General features: G+C 43.7%; 1 long non-coding RNA gene across 1 annotated transcript in view; it reads left to right on the top strand.

The window, feature by feature from the left end:
• The window catches only part of LOC146209578 (uncharacterized), a 90,081-nt gene extending 70,493 nt beyond the window's left edge, over positions 1 to 19,588 (top strand). The window contains exon 3 of the long non-coding RNA XR_014703453.1: positions 19,493 to 19,588. This is a non-coding gene — a long non-coding RNA (uncharacterized LOC146209578). The remainder of the gene's footprint in view (positions 1 to 19,492) is intronic.
• The last annotated feature ends 271 nt before the right edge of the window (positions 19,589 to 19,859 follow it).

Here is a 19,859-nt window from a genome sequence, read left to right as displayed (position 1 = left end):
AGAATGATTCTTTATCGAGACAGCAAATCAGAAATGTAGGCCTAAAGTCACTATGCGGAGCTAAGGTTATGCTCAACAGATTCTGGAAGGAACAGCAATGTACAATAGGTGGAGAAGATCTGGAGTATGTCTACCTATGGCATGTAATAACCCGCAGATGCGGACAGTAAAAGAGAAATGACTATGAGAATAAGACTGCGATGAAGTATATACATCTGCATCTTACCTGTTCTCAATATGGAGCTGAAATGCGAAGACTAACGAAAATAGTTCTACTTAAGTTGAGTATTAATGACACTTAAGCGATAGTATTGATAAGAGGGTGGCAGGCAACGTAATTAGGCTTATTAAGCGGTATAAACTGAAGGTTGTACAGGCCTATGCACCTACATGTTGTTATGATGACCAGACATAGTATACTGTACTAATGGGAGACTTCAATGCCAAGGTAGGAAAAAAGCAGGTATACAGGAGACCAGGCAGTCGGTGACTATGACATTAGCTCTGGGAATAGCAGGGGGGAGTTACTAGATGAGTTTTAATGAATATTTCAAAAGTTGCAGGTATATTACATAATCCAAAATGCATAAATCCTAAAGGCGATCGTAGGTTTATATCCCGTGTGTTCTTTGCCAGTTGAGTGTATCGATTTCCGCCAGTACCCGGAGCTCAAGTCAGTCACGACGTATCGCGCTTAGTGAAGGCTTAGTGAACGAATTGATCTATAACTCGAAGTGGGAACGGTGAACGCCATTCCCACTTCGAGTTATAGATCAATTCGCTCTCGCCCTACCGTCTGCTCTGCTGACCGTCCTTGTTAGCTTAGTCGGTAGAGCGACAGCCCCGGAAAGCGGTGGTGCCGGGTTCGATTCCCGGATCAGGACGAATTTTTCTTTAACTACGAAGTTTCTGAGAAATCTGTATAGCTTTCCTTTGTAGCCGTTTGGCTGCGCTTGGGTGGATGCAATGAGTAATTACTCCCTTATTAGAATGAAGAAAAGTAATCGTGATGACACCCCTCCGCACCCTTTCCCTCCCGCGTCCCTTAGAAGAATCCAATGTTTGGGCGTACCCAGTGAGCCCCTTTGACATCTTTGTGAAAGGTGCGAGTGAGTAGGTGTCACCTTCATTTGTTGCAACCGGTCGTGAAGTGAAGGTTATAAAAATTAATATATCACACCACAAAACGCACACTACACCGTACAACAGCATGCTACATCATACTATGTAACACATACGAAACTATCTTTACAATGCCACATTACCATAACATATCAAAAGCTACCACACCATCGATTCACACCGTATCTATACTAAACCATGCCCAACCTCAAACTATATAGCTACCTAAGCAAAGGAAAAAACATCAGCGCCGTGGTAGGGCAGTGCTTATGTCATTCGAGTGCTGAATAGAGAAAGCGGGTGCGATCCCAGCCGTGGAAGCCTCTATTCATAGGAGGTGAAAAGGCGCCCGTTTACTCTACGATTGCAATGGATGTTAAATAAACCTCAATTGATCAAAATATTCGCTATCGTCTGCTATGCTGTCTTTCAAATTTTGTCTTTGGGACATTGAACCCAACAGACCAAATGAAAGAAAAGCAAGAAACAGAAGTATCAGAAGTAAGCAATTATATCGGAAGAAGTAGAATTTCATGTTCAGAGTGCTTGCGGAATTTGCAGTACAGGACGTAATGAGATTAAGCTCCTAGCAGGCGCTTGCAAGCGGGCGTCTACAGAGCATGAAACCCTTCTAACGGCGTCACCTCACGACACCGTGCATCAGCAATCAGTATCTCTAGTGGCTCATTAGCGCTGTAACGGCGGCGACGGTTGGTGAGATACTCCCGGATGCTCAGCTGTGCGTGTGTGGCGCAACCTGGGAACCCAAAGGTAACTTTCGCTCTATGCGGAGAATTTTACTTCCGGCAACGAATCTCTCTTCTTCTCGCAATCCTTCCTACGCAACGCCTCTTTCGTCTATCAATCTCTCGTTAGCCTCGCAACCCCAACCAAACGCTCATTACAAATAAAAGCTTATGCTGGCCGCTCCAGATGCTTCGTAATTTTATAACGATTAGCGCTTTCCCCACCCCCTTCCCGCTCCGCTTTTGTTGCCACGGCATTAACCTGTTCCTCTCAGACGAGGTAACAGACACGTGGCATTAATGCGCGAACCATCTTCAATTCCACGTTTTTGCTATTTTTGCCCTAGCTCCTGGCTGAAAAAAAAAAAAAAAACATATCATGCGAAACGTGTAACTTTCAGGAATTGCTTAAAGAAATGTTTCGTTTATTTTATGCGCGTTTCAGTGCTTCACGTAAAATAGAACGTCCCAGAAGGACAAGGCCTGCTTAGCGCGAGTGCATGATAAGAATCTCTTCAGATAACCTTGAGGTCAACTGGTTACCTTCGTTAATTTCAAAGACATAACAGCTTTTTTAAGCTTAATGTCATAGACATCATGTCTAGTATACATGACCATAATGTTCAGAATGATAAGTCTCCTCCGCACCACTTTTTTACGCATTCACAGGTTTGTTTGACAAAAACTTCCGCCACAACATATACGGAGGCGCTCATTTGTATCTGCTTCCTCAGCACAGGCAGGAAATCATAAGGTTTATGTTGCGGTAATTTTAAAGGCTATGGTGATCAACCCCCTCACATGAGCATTAATCATTTTATGTTAAACGTCACACAAAGAGATATGAATAAAAGGAACCCCTTCATGTACGCAACATTATTATGTCCACAGGCGCGTAGAAACAATATTGGCATTGCGGGGGCCGCTGTGTAATGAAATAATTTGTCATCATATATTCTACTACAGCTAGACATTTCAGAGCACTGAGAGCAGGTAAGAAGCGCTAAAGACTCTCATTAAATCTTATAAAACACTGGTGGTATTTCATTGTAGCCTGTTAAGAATTTTTTAAAATGAACTTTTTCGCTAAACAAGCTTTTTTCGACATAACAGGCGGAAGCGTCCAAAAAAACATATGTTTACTATTGAGCACGTTGTGCATATTTGAACTGCTCATTCCGGGTCCGGCTTGTAACGAGCGATTTCTGATTGAACGCTATTAACGTCCTTGCAAATATTAAGGCGAAAGCTTTTTTGCATCATCGTTGTCGACAGAAATCGAACCTCCATTGTTTGGATCCTCATCGCAGCGCTTTATCAATCGCACCACACCTTTTTTTTCTTTTTTTTTCAGCTGATATTTATTACATGCCTTTCAATTCAGGAAAGAGCTATATACATTATTTAGAAAGTAATCAGCCAGAAGGAGAAAGGTCCAATTGAAATATACGAAAAGACACCACACAACAAGAATACGATTTAGCACAACTTTACTAAAACGTGCCAACGAAATACGTCAACAATGGCAGTCAATCCGCTTTGTAGTCATTATCTTCATAAGTGTTTCCAAGTGATGCACCATCTGTCCGAAATGAGTAGCGGGGGAGACATGAGGCCTAGCATTCCGATACAACACTCGTGTTTTCCACAGGCTGTGCAGTCCAAGGAGGAAAATCATGTCAAAGGGCTTGTGGTCATGTTCGGTGGCCATCAAGTAACGCACTCTGTGGGAATTCCAAATAATGTCTTAAATTTTCTTTGCAGAATGTCCCAAAATAATATTGCATCTTTGCAGGCAATATAACACAGTGCTCGATGGCTTCTGGTGTATCACACAGCCGTGAATTAACAGAAGAAAGGAAAATATTTTTTTTTGTGTGTGAAGCCACAATTTAACAGGAAAAACTTCGGCATGAAGTTTAAAGAAACACGTTTTAGTAGAAGGCGAGATCGGCATTTTGCACGCCCTTTTTAATACATTATGCCCCATGCAATTAAAATATAGCGAACAATATAAGGGAGGCGGGAACATCATAGATATCAATTCTTTGTATAAATATTTCTGTGAAACAGAGAATAAGTACTCATAAGTAAAGCGAGCTGCCAGAAAACGCAATGAATCATAAACTTCTTTAATAAAACCAAATAATAGGGGCCTATTGGTAAAATCGGAAGAGAACACTAAGTTTAGAAGAAGGTTCACAAGGTTAGTTTGCAGGTAAACTCTCGTAATTGGATGGGAGCTACTACGGAAAACAAAGAAACGAGCAACTAACTCTCTGACATAATGTGTCAATTCTAGTACGCAGCCAAAACAGGCCTGAATAATTAATCGCGAAACATAGGCTCAAAACGCGACGACAATATGAATGTTGTAAACGTTCGGTTAAAACTTCGGATATATTTTCCTCGCGCAATGGAGTGCCTGTAAAACATAATACATTTTTGTAGCCAGAACGATGCTACAGGCCTGTGCTCCGCCAAATATTGATAGGCGGTACTGAACAAAAGTCTGCGCATTCCTTTGGAGTGCCGTGACCCGCTGTTTCCAGTAACGCCCACTAAACGTGAATCTATGAAAGGGAATTCCAATGTATTTATGGGGAACACGAGACCATTCAGTTCAAGCGTAATGCGTCGGCATTGCTCCCAATCAACCGAACAACTGACCCAAAATTTTAAACTATTAATTTGAGCGCCAAATACAATTCCAAACTGCTCAATGGTGGTTATATAGTTGGCAATGCTGGGCTTGTCAGTGCTGAAAAACGTCAAATCATCGGCGTACGCAAACACTTAGACCTCAATACAAAAGGCAACATAACCACGGATATTGTTGTTTCGCTGCACACTCAAACAAATTGGCTCTAGGTAGAGGGCTAAGAGTAGCGGCGACATAAGACAGCCTTGCTTCACGGATGATCCAATTGGCACGGGCTCTGAGAGGGGACCATTAACAATCAAGCGAGTGGAACAGTTGTCGTCACAAAGTTGCACCCCTTTAATTACAGTTGATTCAAAATTTTTATGCTCGAGAATATAAAATAGAAACGAATGCCGGACATGATCAAATGCCTTGGCAAGGTCAATCTGGAGTAGAGCAAGCTGCTCATAAGAGCCAGAGCAAGATTCAAGAATTGTACGTGCAATGTGTGTTGTATTTTGTATGCAGCGTCCCCTGACGCACACGTTTTATGAGGGCCAATGAGAACCATCATCGCATATTGCAAACGATTCGATAGTACAAGTTTGTAGTCCACATTTGCCAACGTGATTGGCCTGTAGCCATCCACTGAGAGCTATTTTTCTTTATCCGCACTGTTTAAAATTAAGACAGTGTGAATCCTAGTAAAAGATTAAGGGAGGACCCCGACATCATAACTTAAACCGAAAATCTGCATCAAGACAGGGCTCAGCAAAAGGTTTCAAAGTTCTGTAAAACTCGCATGATATGCCATCAGGCCAATGTTTTAGAGAGGGGTAATTGGTCAATTGCCTGTTCTATTTCTTCCAACGTGAAATGACCATTGATAAAAACACAATCATCTGATAAAGGCGTTATAAGAGCTGTGACGTTAGCTAGTAGGTCCGAACTAGGAGTAGCATAAGCGTCACTGATTAGTATCGTGTAATGGCTCAAAAACACAGAGATGATCTCACACGCTTTCGTTACTAGTCCTTTGAGGATTTTTGCCGTAAATGTACGGCGGCGGTTTTCCGTCCCGCAAGGTTTTAGCCGTAACGGTATGATTTCAATCCTCCGTTTGCAATTTCGTGCCTAATGACGATGCATGCTCACTCGGAGGTGCGGCCACCTCTTAGGACTTACAAGAAGCGCTTGAGATTTATTGCGCTGCCTTCTTGCGAAGATAAACAGAAGTGATTCTTAGCTGTAGGGTGTCGCCCGGTCTGCGGCAACGCCACCACTTCATCGCCGTTTCGGTTTTGCCACATGATCGCAACAGAGGCGCGAATCTTCATTTCTATCTTTATGGGCGCTTCAGTACAGGTGATAAACAGAAGTGATTCTTAGGTGCAGCAAGCCTCTCGGTCTGCGGTAACGCCCTTGCATGGTTTCGCTTAACGATTTCTATCTTTATTGGGGCTGCTGTTAGCTTGTTTATCATCGACGTTCACGAGGTATTCCTGCTCTCCTTGTGGTTTATAGAGGTTCCTGAGTTTGCAGTGGGGAACAACGTTGGCTCCTAAATACGGTTCCCAATATTTTTGTACAATGTTTCCTTGACTTTACTCATATTGAACTTTTGAAATCCACAATACAGTAATTTGACCATCTGGGACAGTTTTATTTTTTTAGAAATCGACCTCAAAGGGTTAGAGCACCATTAGACATCATTGCCGGTATCAACTTGGCAGTAGCATGACGGTGCTCGTCAAGTTGAGCTTTTAGCGTAGGGGTTTCAAAGTGCAAAGCACGATTTGTACAAGATCGAACTCAACCCTGTATCTTTACGCGACCTATTTTTGTAGATCACATTTTACCCTAGCAATTTCGTCTAAATATACTCCAGGTGCCTCCCATTCTAAATTATAGAAATTATACAGACAACTATGCAATGTACTCTCTTGAAATATCCTGTAAAATGACCTAACAGACCCAATTTCAATAGCTATCGCCCGCACCTACTGTTTAAACAGTTCCTAAGCAGCAAATATTGGCGTGGCAACTGTCAAACACATTTGCAGTTGTGAGCGTATCCGAAAGGCAAACTTCTGGTTATTTACAAGCGAAGAATTTGGCTTCCAAACCTTCAATTGCAGCCTAAAGTTTGTACAGGAAGTTCTCCCGAGCCGATCAACCATCATACAATGATCTGAAAAAGACACCGGTACAGTTTCACACAACAAATCACGTGAAACCAGCGAGGAAGAAACATAAATCCTGTCTAGGTGCGCGTGGGACCCCCTTGGTTATGAGTGAATAGTGGGATGGCATGACATGGAGGTCCCTGTATCAACGAATCCTGAGTCATCTATAACACGCGACAAAACTTCACCACTTCTGGCTCTGTATACACTAGGCTGAGCGCGAAAATTCAGGTAAAATACGCAATTAAATCCCATTAGCACAACAATCCTATCACAACCTAGGTGGTTAGCCATGTCTTCAAATATATCAACACGTTCAGCTGCAGTATTGGACGCATAACTATTGATATGTCTTCATGGCTTCTTGTGGAGCAAAACATCACAGCCTATTAGCCGTCCTTCAGTGTTGGTATAGTGAGATAACGCAGAATAAGGGAGAGCCTTTGGCAAAAACAAGCAGCAACCCGGCGAAAAATCAACAGCATGCGTCACAATAACATTGTAATCAGACGAAAAGGGTCCTAGTGCACTCTCTGTATCCTGCTCACTCTCAACCTTCGTTTCCTGGACGGCGAGAATATCAAACCGCCTGCTGCTGAAAAGTCGGCGAAGTTGCAACTGCTTCAGATGAGACCTAAAGCCTCGCACATTCAGCGTTGCTAACATTAGCTCTTCAGGGGTCGCCATGGTGACCACACAAGTGCTAACAAGGCTTGCAGTTGTCTCTCCGGAGACGGTGATGTCACCTCCGGAGCTCCACCGTGACGGCGGGAACGCGAATGTTGGCACTTCCCCCTGTGTTTCAACGTGCGCCCGCGGCGGCGAAGCTTTACGCTTACCGGATCCCCGTCTTCACTTAAGTCAGATGATCAATCTGCCCGACGCTTATGCAGATGCTCTTCAACAGGAGGGAAGGCCTCAATTGCAGGTAGAGTGGCCTGACTTGCAAGCTCTTCCTCAGCATTGACCTCAGTGGCTGGAGTAATGGTTTAGGATGGCTGGAGTAAACGAGCGGCATGTTTGCCAGGATTAGAACAGGTGGCAGAATCCCTATCATATGCCGGATTCGGCGTCTCATATCGAGGCAGCGCCTCACGTTCTTCCACTTTCTCCTCGCTCTCCTTGGAGTCACCTTGAGGAACAATCGATGTATTAGCTGTGGAAGCCGTGTCCACAGTAACGACTGAAAGCACACCAGCCGCGTCAAGCACTTCTGTGACGTCGATAATATGATCTTGAAAAGCGTCGTCGGGTGTCCGCGTACACGACGCCGCAGCTTGTTCGCATCGGTAACGACGCACTCTTCTGCGGTAAGACTAAAACGTCGGCAGTCGTCGCAACGCGGCTTATGGCAGTGCCTACGAAGTTGGCCAACACGGTTGCATCGAAGACATAGCGGTGGCCTGCCTGGTACTAAAACAAGGCTTTGTATACTAAAATTAGTCAGCACATGGGGGACGTCCTCAACGCCGACTCCTACAGCGAGAGACAGAACAGCATCCCGGCTCAGCGTTCTCAAATCTTCCATTTCCGCCACTTTCCAGTTTTCCGTCGAAATCGAAGTCGCCTTCCCGTAGGCCTGTAGTGCCTCACGTATGGAGCCACAGAAGCTTCAAGTTCACAACTTTTGGATCTGGGTCCACGACGACGACACAACGACAGTCCTTAACAACGCGATCACCGCAAGCCACCAATTTCTCTTTCTACTGTGCCGATTTGCAGGTGATCATCCATACATAGGGCATTTGAATTTGGCCAACTGAACTAATTTCCTTGAGGTCCACAACATTCCGAAGGGAGTCTGAAGTCTTGTGCTCGGTACGGGTTTCCGGCAAGGTCCGTATGCAAGAAAACGGAGTCAGCGATCAGGTTACAATTTGGGAGACGGAGGGAAAACAATCCGGTATTCATTACTACTGGCATTGGCCTGAGCAGTACCTCGGCCAGAGGCCGATCGAAGCCTTTGTGTGGAGAACATTGAGAAACCCAACCGCTTGCAACAGCGTCTTCGTTTCACTCCCTGAACCACGCCTTTTGTTTTTTTCTATTTCTTGTGTGTACAATGAAAATTACAGTGGGGCAAAGTCAAACTATAATACCACGTAACGGTCTACCAAACGTAAGGCTTCAGAAAGCTTAAAAAACACTTCAGGTTAGCCAGCTCCCAAAAAATTGCATCCATTCAGTTTTCTCATTTTGGGCATTACAGAATGCGATCAGGTTGCTGACACATTCAGTGAAATATTTCGTCGCGGAGTGATCATCTACGTCTGCGTGTCTCACAGCCATTCTCGTTTTCAGTACACTGTGGAGGCAAAGCAAGGGGGTGTGCCATACAACTTATTCATGTTGAGTTGCGTAACACCCAGATCGCGTCACGCTCTAAATAATTCCTCTTGTCTATCGTGAGAATTCAATTCAATTCGATTAAGTTTATTTTCAACTTGAATTTGCAGGCCCTCAGGCGAAAAAAAAAAAGATGTTTTAGAACAGCTTGAAGAGTGCCTGAGGGCCCATACATGGCAGCAGTTTTCCCAGAGTAAATTACAGTGGAAGCTCACATCAGTTTCACATCAGTTCAAAGAAAATCTAAAAACAATTCAGAATACAATAATTGCAAGAATAATCAGTTATCCATGCAAATTCTAAGTAATTTGCGTTATGCCTGAATTCACAATGAAACTTGCAAAGCGCTACAGAATTTTAACACATAAGTCCGACTGTAATCACAAAGTGAGCATGGTAATTTAAACATAGGTAGTTCCTTTAGTTTTAAAATATCATCGCAATTTTTAATATTGAAAAGCTCGCAGTATATTTCCCTCCTTTCATAGTCGTTGAGAAGAAGTGTAAGTAGGTATTGGATGAATTGACAGAGATATTCGTTACGCCGCTGTGGTACAAGCCACTTGTCACAGCTGCGGGTGCGGTCGTCGCTTTTTTGTTTCCTTAAAATTGCGGACCTCTTTAAAAAAGTTTGAAGGTCATTTTTTTGCCAAAACAAAAGTATACATAGAGCGATATTCTAGGTAATATTGTGCTCTTATGTTTTGATACTTGAGAAACAGTTCTTCTGTCGGATGGTAATACAATACATCACCAATACTCCGAAGACCTTTTTTTCTGTAGAAGAAAAATTGCCATTATGTTATCGATCGTCGTTTTTCGCCTACCGAACGAGCAACAGTTTAAATGTAATGTGAATAATGCGAGGAAAGTGTGAAGTTTTATTTTTTCAAGTCGATAATACCGGTATCTTGTAAGTGCTCCCGCTGCTGATGACAGTGATTTGCACAAACAATCGATGTGGTGCAACCATGCGAGATCAGCCGAAAATGTCACTCCTAAAATCCTATGTTGCTTAACAACTTCATTAATAGCAGTACCGTGTGTTAAAATACGATCTATATCAACCTGTTCGCTTCTTGGTTTCAAAAGTGTGGCTTTATATTTATTTACGTTGATCTTAAGACCATTGGCGATGGACCGATTGATTATCTTAATCATCTTCGTTTTCACTTTTTAAACTAGTTCCTATATGTCATGACCAGAAACAAATATGCTGGTATCATTGGCATAAAGAACATAATAGCCTTCAAAATTGGGTTGAACTGCTGTTATTTTTCAGGTTAAGCAATGTACTGCTAATTTCGGTTTCGTCCGTTGGTACGAGGAATACGGTTGCATTTTGTTCATACCTGCCCAGGTAGAAGAGAATGTGGGGTCCTAGTAGGTCCAATCTAGAGAAGTAAGGCTGGTGTAACCATCATAATACCTGGATCGGTCACCGATTGGGCAAAAGTGGGCAAACCCCATTTGGGCTCGCCCCTGTTCCTGCTGCCTGCGTTCCATAGCAGCGTTGTTCGGGCTAATGCAGAGCACATTGCTGCATTCAGACACAAGGGTCCCTTGTCGGATGTTTGAGGTCAATAAACCTGAATGTAGGCTCTTTATGGAAAAGCCCTCACAGATGCGAAATGAGGCCACCCCCATTAAATCTTTGTGGGACCTACATCGGCTGTACTAAGGCAAAAAAACGGACATTCCCACATGCTGCCCCAATCGGCCCCTTGTAGGTTACTTGAAGGCATGTGAAACATGAATAAGAGCTCAGTTTGGACAAGCCCTCTTGAAGCCCAAATGAGGCAACCTTAGCTAAACCGCTTTAGATCCAACATCGGCTGTAATAGGGTTGGAAGTCAGGCGTGCCCGCATGGCACCAAAACCGGTCCCTTGTGGTGAAGGGAAGGGGAATTAAAGGTGGGCTCTATAGGTTCAAAAACAAGCCCAATTGGGGCTGCTCACATACAGCTTCTTTATATCCCACATGAGCGGTAGGGCTAGAAGGCAGACGGGCTCATATTCTGCCAAAATCGGTCCCTTGTGGAGAATTTGAAAGCACGTGCAAAAGCAAGGAGGCTCAAAAACAACACGTAGGTTCAAAAACAACACTCTGCCAAATTAGGGTTGCCAGAACAAAACAGTCGTAGGTCCCAAATAGACCGTAATGGGGCTAGAAGTGCGTGCAATTATTCAATAATTCTTTCCAACCTTTATTTGTATTAGATGTTGCCCTAAATTACTATTATAGATTTGTATAACATTTGTTGTCATGTTTAGTCGGTTAAAAATTTTACATGGCTTTAGCTCTCAAGTTCATGCAATTTGCGCTAAAAATACTAAAGCATGCTGACTGCTAGCTGTTGCTCTTTATGCGGTTGCTGTGGGCAGCCTGCAACTCTCAGTACAATATTGCTGTTCAGAGCACACATCTCCATAGCCTAAACTAGATGTACATGACGTCATTTAGGCTAGATTAATGTTATTGAATATTGTAAAATTTAATATTTTTGTTGTTTATGTATGAAATATTCACCTAATTATATACATAAATATTGATTGGGAGAACTTTGACTATGGTTCATCTGAATTAACTACGTGGGACCCCTATGAGAATAATGTAGTCAAGCTCAAGTGCGCCTTGCGGTTTAGAACCCGCATAGGTTTTATGCCATTATCTTATGGGCTGACCGACTAGGCCTTCCCATATATTATCTGCGTCGGACCCCTATAAGAACAATGTGGGGAAGCCCAAGTGCAGCTTTTGCTATAGAACCCGCATCGGTTCTTTGTTATTATTTGAGGGGCTGACCAACTAGGGCTTCCCATCAATTATCTGCGTCGCAGCCCTGTGACAATAATGTGGGGTAGCCCAAGTGCGCCTTGCGCTAAAGAACCCTCATCGTTCCTATGTCATTATCTGAGGGGCTAACCGAAATAATGATAATTGTTCATCCTGAGCGGCTGCCCGAATCTATCCAAAGTAGGACCATAGTGGGGAGTTGGTAGAGTGCGTACTTTTGGCAATGCGGGAAAAATGTGGGCAGCCCCGCAAAGGCTGCCTGCGTCTGACCCTAGCGGACCCATCGGGGCTTTGTCGACAGCCCCCTTCAGGCCTACGTCGGCCCCTCTTGCAGCACCCACATTGAGCCCACTAAGGCTGTCCTGCGTTGCCCACATCGGACCCACCAGGGCGCCACCTTTATAGCCCCCTCTGTGCTACCTGGATGGGCGTTGACCCTATTTCGTCGTAGGTTGGTCTCATCGTGTTTACAAAATGGGCAATGAAGTGATCAGCTAAATCAACACCCCAAATACGTTTGCCATATTCTGACATTTCAAGGTTGCTGCACTTCCGATGTTGCCTTTGTAGAATTTCATTAATGACCTTCCACACTTTCTCAGTACCATTTCTTGACGCATCAGATAGGATGTTATTATAGTATGCAAACATTGCTTTTCTTTACAGTGTAGTCAATATATTTCCGTACTACTTGAAATTTGTTATTGCTGTCGTTTCCCTGGTAAGCAAGAAATTTTGGAACAGCTTTTGTTTCTCTTTGATCATCTTCAAATGATCGGGTGTTATAGCGGGATTCCGCTAGTGACAGATGCTGGGTATTTCCTTTTCTGTAAACGAATTATAAAACGCCGGTGAACTGATGCGTTGAATGAAATGCTGGTTGTGTTCGACAAGGGGCGCTCGATGTACTGTCACTACAGGTCATGACGTTACCACGCGATTCATGCATTACATTTTAAGACATCGAGTCTCCCACATTGAAGCTAGTAAGCAGGGGCATACCGCAGGGATCGGTTCTCTCCCTATTCGTAGTCAACTTGGCGATGAGGGGCCTCCCAAAAGCGCTGAGCAACGTTGAGGGGCTCAAATTTAGCATGTAAGCGGACGACATCAACTTCTGGATAAACCAGGGGAGTGATGCGAGAGAGATACGACTGCAAGCAGCGGCAGACACAGTAGTAGACTACGCGGCTAGTAGGGGGCTTTCGTGCTCACCGCACAAATCAGAACTACTAGTCTACAACACAAAATCGTTGAGGTGCATGCAAATCGGAGAATTCGATATCAAAGTGGAAGGAACGTCCGTACAAAAGGTTGACCAAATAAGAATTGTAGGGATATACATTCCAGAGAATGGATACGACGAAATACTAAAGAAACGGGAAGGCTACGCCACACAAGCCCTAGGCATATTCAGGAGAATAACATTGAAGTGCCGAGGAAATGAATGAAAGGAGCTTCATCACACTTATGTAGGCAAAAGTCAAAAGCTGCATGAGCTTGTCTACACCAGATTTAAACCTTAGAGCAGAAGAAAAAAGAAAATTACAAGCTATCATTAGACGATGAATAAAGAGCGCCCTGGGCCTACCAATCAGTACGTCCACAGGGATGCTGCTCGCTATAGGGGTACACATGACGTGGGAACAAATAGCAGACGCACTCAGTGTCGCAACTCGAAAGTCTAAGCCAAGCAACCACAGGAAGAGCCATTTTATATGTGGTAGGCCTGCTGACAGACAGAGGGATGCAACTAAAGTCGAGCATCCCACAGATATACCGAGATATGCAAACCATCTCCCCCCTTCCTTGACACATGCACCCCATATACAACGAGGAAAGGGGACAAAAGACAGCAGAAGCACCCAAAAAGCGATTCGAGCCACTGGACATCAAGGCAATTGCATACGAGGATGCGGCGAGTGGGAAGTCGAGTGCGGCGGTAACCTCGGTAGTCGACGGCCGAGGCGCCCCAGTATCGGCAGCCACTATCAAAAGCCGAACGGCTTTTGATAGTGGCTGCCGTTCGGAGTTTTGATAGGAACTCCGAAACGGATCAAGAAGTTGCAATAGCGCTCGCTTGCGTAGGAACGGAAGCAAAATTCATAATTAGGGACAACCAAACAGCCATCTACAATTGCGCAAAGGGCCCCGCCGGGGTGGTGCAGTGGTAAGACGCCCGACTACTGTGCCGGAGTTCCCGGGTTCGAACCCGACCGCGGCGGCTGCGTTTCGATGGAGGCGAAACGAAGAGGCGTCGTGTGCTGTGCGATGTCAGCGCACGTTAAAGATCCCCAGGTGGTCGAAATTACTCCGTAGCCCTCCACTACGGCTCCTCTTTCTCTCTTTCCACTTTAATTCCCACCTTCCTCCCTTCCGTTACGGCGCGGTTCGGGTGTCCACAGAGCAAGTGTGACAGTTACTGCGCCTTTCCCTTCCTGTGAACCAATTTTTAATTGCGCAAAGGGCAGGATCGCACCAGAAGCGGTGAGAATCCTGACCTGAAAACAGCTGAATAGAAAAGTCACATAATATGGAGTTCAGCGCACGCGTCTATTCCTCGTAACCAGGCGGCACACGCGTTATCCCTGCCTGACGCCGGTACGTGTGCTCGGTTTACCCCAACTCTGCAAGTAACACTTTCCCCACACACACGGTCAAGGTGAAAAATAAATGTCAAAATCAAAGTGGCCGCTGCTGGTAATGAGATATTATCTATATATGACGTGTATGGTTATAAACTATATATTTCTTTACAGGAAAGGAAAGGCGCCTTAATCACACTCCTTTACGCGGGCACCTGAACTGCACCATAAAGGGAGGGATGAAGGCAGAAGTAAAAGTAAAAGGGGAAAAATAGTGATTTCGACCCCCTGGGTATGTTGTTTACAAATATACCCAGGCGGTCGAAATCACTCTTTCCACTTGCCTTCATTATATATGACCTGGTGATCCTCATGCGTTGATATCGCACAGCACTTGCCTTCGTATTGCCTTCACCGAATGCAAGTACGAGTATGGTTAAACTTGCCCCGCCGGGGTGGGCAAGTGGTAAGACGCCCGACTACTGTGTCGGAGTTCCCGGGTTCGAACCCGACCTCGACGGCTGCGTTTCGATGGAGGCGAGACGAAGTGGCGTCTGTGTGCTGTGCGATGTCAGCGCACGGTAAAGATCCCCAGGTGGTCGAAATTACTCTGTAGCCCTCCACTACGGCTCCCCTTTCTCTCTTTCCACCTTCTCTCCCATCTTCCTCCTTTCCCTTACGGCACGGTTCAGGTGTCCACAGAGCAAGTGTGACAGATACTGCGCCTTTCCCTTCCTGTGAAACAACCAGCCAAGTATGGTTAAACTAGCAAAACGACTAAGTCATCGCACAGGCGTCCGTGTGCTGTGCGATGGCGCACGTTAAAGATCCCCAGGTGGTCGAAATTACTCCGTAACCCTCCACTACGGCTCCTCTTTCTCGCTTTCCACTTTCACTCCCACCTTCCTTCCCTAACGGCGCGGTTGCGGTGTCCACAGAAAACAAGTGAGACAGTTACCGTGCCTTTCCCTTCCTATAAGTAAATCAGATTTTTTTAACTACTTTCAGCTGCGAGCTCTTGAAAGTCATTCACTACCATCGGCAAACTCTACAGTTTTATCCTCAAAAGTAATACTTCCACTCTGAAGATGGTATGCTATTGAACATGGATGATTTCATGAAGAATTGGCCTAAATTGCACTGCCCTCACGACTAGCATTTCAGGCGAGTTCGGGAACACATTTTCTTTCCCATAGCTCTTTTCATTACTTTAGAATTTGGATCCCAGTCTTTTAGATTAGATCAAATAAGATGAAATAGACAGACAGACAAACAGACGGCCAGAGCAAATTTGATAAATTGATTGATTATTTGATGGATAGGTGTATGGTCAGAACGAGAGGTTAGGAGGAGGGGCTGTGGTGGATTTAACGAGCGCTTTATTCCGATTTGGTTACCCTGCCGGGCGGGAGAGGTATTACAGGATTAAATTGGGAAGAGAGAAGGGACGAAGCGCAGTCAAAATCTAGCATTGAAAATAGTGACTTGAAATAGAAAATCAGTGATTTGTAAGCCTTGATAGCAGTCGAATGTCGCCAGTTCACGTTTCTGAAATTAGTTGCCATTCACTCAGTTTTCGCACCTTTTAAATTTTTTAACGCATGCGGGGAAAAGTAAGCGCAAAAAAAAGAAACACATGAGAGGGGACAGGACAAGGCGTTACTGGCAACTGATTGCCAGTAGCGCGTTGTCCTGTCTCCTCTCATGTGTTTGTCTTTTTGCTTTTACTTTTCCCCCTACGATCACGCACCAACTAGACCAGCAACAAGTTTTACTTCAGCATCTTTCCCAGTTCCTCACCAAGCGCTGCATTTACGGCCTGTGTTTTGACCTTTAGTTCGTTCTTTTCCCTGCACAGATCATGAGGATATAACTGAGCTAGCTTGGAAATATAAATTCGAGAATTCAGGTGAAAGTTGGCAGTATCGACGCAAAATATTTCAGGAAGTCAAAATCCGGACTTACTCCCCTTATGGAGCTGGGACAGCTGGGTCACTGCCGCTTGCGGCGGGGGCTAGCCTGCCACCGAATGCTTATCTGTTGCAGGCCGTCATTGCACTTGCCATCGTTTTGGTGGTGGATGACGGCTGTTGTTGCGGCGCGCGTGTTTTTCTCCCTTTTCTTTTTTTTTCTTCTCTATTTTCTCTTCTGTCTGCAGGAAGCAGCGGAGGTGGCTCAGCTGCATAGCCAGTAGCAGGCCCGTGCATTTTCGTTTCCTTCTTCCTACAACCACAACAACAAATTCCGGACTTTTATCCGTGCCGTAGGTTAATGTCTGATTGGAGATAAAACACAGAATGAAATGTGGAGAAAAGGAACACAGCGATATAGGAAGAGACGGGAGTAATAAGTTTAAATTTTTTACCGCCATAATAAATACCGCCCGCAGGTGGACCACGTATTGCTAGTACTACATGATAACCAGGAGGGCGTCTTGAAAACGTTCGAAAATATTACGGCGGCTCCTAATTTCTACCTATAAAGGTGCAACACGGTGCATAGTTTACCACCTGACACATAAAGTGTTGCTTAACCAAATCGTACGAATTTGCCGGTATGGCTTAAGAGCAGCGTTCCAACAGCAGATGAGGCATAACCACCGGAATGCTGTTTATCTGGAGCGTATCCACACTAACAATATCCCAGCGATCATTTTTAAAGCATTACCGCGGTTAAATCATCTGCCGACTTAAGTGGTGGTGACCGTCACCGACTAACAGTGCACAAAACTGATTTTCTCCTATAGCTTAACCTCTCCGCCGTTTCCATTCCTTCTTTTACTCTTTGTCAATTTAGCTTTGACAACTGAGCTCTATTGAAGAACTTACATTGCAATAAAGCGTTGTTCATTGTAGAAAATTATGTATATTGTTCGTTTTCCCTTTTTATCTCCAGCTCTAGTGCTGAATTGGCCTTTGAAGAATAGTACATAAGTAAATAAACGAATGCGAATTGAATTATGAATCTTGTACTTTTGCATCCTTCTTAAACAAAGAACTTGTTTAGGAAGGACGCAAAAGTACAAGCTTTAAAAGTCTTACTAAGCTTCTCACTCATCCCAAACATCGCAAGGCATCCACATGCATAACACGTGCAACCAGTCTAAACGCCTAAGCCCGCCACGTCTTCATGGAGAGGGTATTTCATGAATACCCGCCACGTCTTCAAGAAATAACCTCGGCGCTGACCTAGAACTGAGTTACTGACGAGGCTATCCTATCACGGCTCATCAGTCTTGGCCATGTCGGCGAAAAGCGGTATGGCGATATATAAGCTATGATTAATCTGCTTTCTGAAAAAGACGTCCATCGTGGAGTATTCGCACCTGCCCGTTCGTTTTATAAAAGGGTGCGGCTTCATCACTCGCCTGGTTTCTGCTCGACTTTAAATTTTCAGCTCATGACATGCACCGTACCCAGCTTCGACCAGGCGGGCACAGCATCATGTTTTCATTTAGGGCCCTTTACTCGGATCGGATGCTCTGTTCTTGAAAGTTCCAGGCTTCACCGCGTATCTTCGGCACGCTGAACAAGTGAGTTTTATTCACGGGGGGCGCTCGGCAAACTAGATAGTGCGATACTTCCCTGATACCAATTTACGCACATTTTCTGGAGCGCAAAATAAAATATTCACGAATACATTAAATCTTTTTTTTTTTTTTTCAAAATATTGTTTTGCGGTCTTGTCGCTAGAATTTTCGTTATGATAGGAAATTGCGGAGTGCCAGCGAAAGAACCGCGATAGAGCTATGTTATCGAAATTATCGGAAGTTATAGAAAAATAAATGCAATCAACACATTTTGATACTATCCTTGTGAAATGTTTTCAGAGGATTGAAAATTGGGCATCCAATTTTAATTGAGCTATATTTTCTAGTATGAAGTAAAAACACCGCGTCACGGTTTGAATAGTGAATATAATTCAAGGTTTGTTGGCAACACGAATAAATAAAAATCTAACTGTTGGTTTGCTCCAAATCAATAACTACAAGGATCTGTTTCACTAGGATTCGCTTTTAGGTCTGTATATTATTTTCAATGTGTACAAATACCTTCCCGCTGTTGCTAACTTGTTCTAAAAGCTTAATATGTGCTGATAACACATCACGTATAGTTAAAACTTAGAACCATACAAGTTGAAGCATCAGAAGCGCGTAATTAGAAAAACGTTGCAACTTGGTTTGTTGCTAACAAGGTAATCACTGATTGTGAAAAAACCAAATATGTAGTGCTCAGTTGACAAGAAAAATTATGAGAATAGCCAAGTTAACATTAACATTAACGGTCACCTGCTTGAAAGAATGAACTTATTCAAGTTTGTTGGGGTCACTCTTGACTCGAATCTGCACTGAAAATACCAAATTAGTGTTGTGTGTGTAAAGCTGGCTTCCGTATGCATTGCTTCTTTTTCAAGCTCACGATAATTTTGTAGACAGATATGACGTACCCATAAAAAATTTCTTATTAACAACACACACTGCGTTGAATCATGAGATTTGATATATTACTGATTGTGACGCTTTGCGACGGTTGCAAAAGCTGGCTTTAGGAAAAATATTAAAACTTCGTATGTTGAACCAAGTGGGCCACCATCTCAATTGTTAAATATTTTGCGATTTGACCTTTTGCTCAGATGAAAAAAAGCAGCCTGTGCAGACAATATTGCAATAATAATTCCTCCTTTTAGTGCTTCTTTGTTTTGTTCTCCCTTTCGGCCTACTAGAAACCTCAAATACGGCAACTTTAATCTGCCAGCGAACAGTAACATTTATACACGGAGTGGCTGGTAGAATTTGCCAGGGCCAAAGTTTAGAATAGTTTGCCGTCAGAGATGAAGCTTTCACATAGAACTCATAAAAAGAATCCAGATATACTTTATGGAACTTATATAACCAGTCTGACGGTGATTTTGTTTTTTGTGCCTGTGGCGCTGTGTTGCTGTTATACCATTGTGTTGAGTGCTAAGTAACATACCCGCTGTGTGTACTTTGTGTTTACTGCGTTTCATGGCATATATTTGATCTTTACACCATTTTGTGTTTGGTTTTTCGTTATTTTTACTTTTAGTCCAAACAAAAACTTTTTCTGTAAGAAGTATCATTCTTGAACCCCACAGTATCGTTCGACTATACGTTCAAACAATTTTGTTATTTCATATGGTAGATTATAAAATAAAATTGAAATTAAAATAAAACATCTTCCAAGGTAAGCCATGCAGTCAGTCTGGCTACGTTATTTTGCAACACATGAAATCTTTTCGGGAAAGTACTCGGAAACTGGCAACGAAGTGTTTTAAAGTGACGTTACGACCATCTTTCCTTTATAGTTCCTTGGGTTAAGATTTCATATAATGAAACACAACAAAATGAGATAAGATTCAAGTAGGTACGATTACTTCACTGCTTCGTTTTCAGACGTCGAGGAGGCAACGTGT

The sequence above is a fragment of the Amblyomma maculatum genome, chromosome 1 (genome assembly GCF_055883805.1).
Source record: "Amblyomma maculatum isolate TAMU_Amacu chromosome 1, ASM5588380v1, whole genome shotgun sequence".
Taxonomy (NCBI): domain Eukaryota; kingdom Metazoa; phylum Arthropoda; class Arachnida; order Ixodida; family Ixodidae; genus Amblyomma; species Amblyomma maculatum.
Note: the sequence above shows the minus strand (reverse complement) of the source record. Positions and strands in the feature narration are given on the sequence as shown.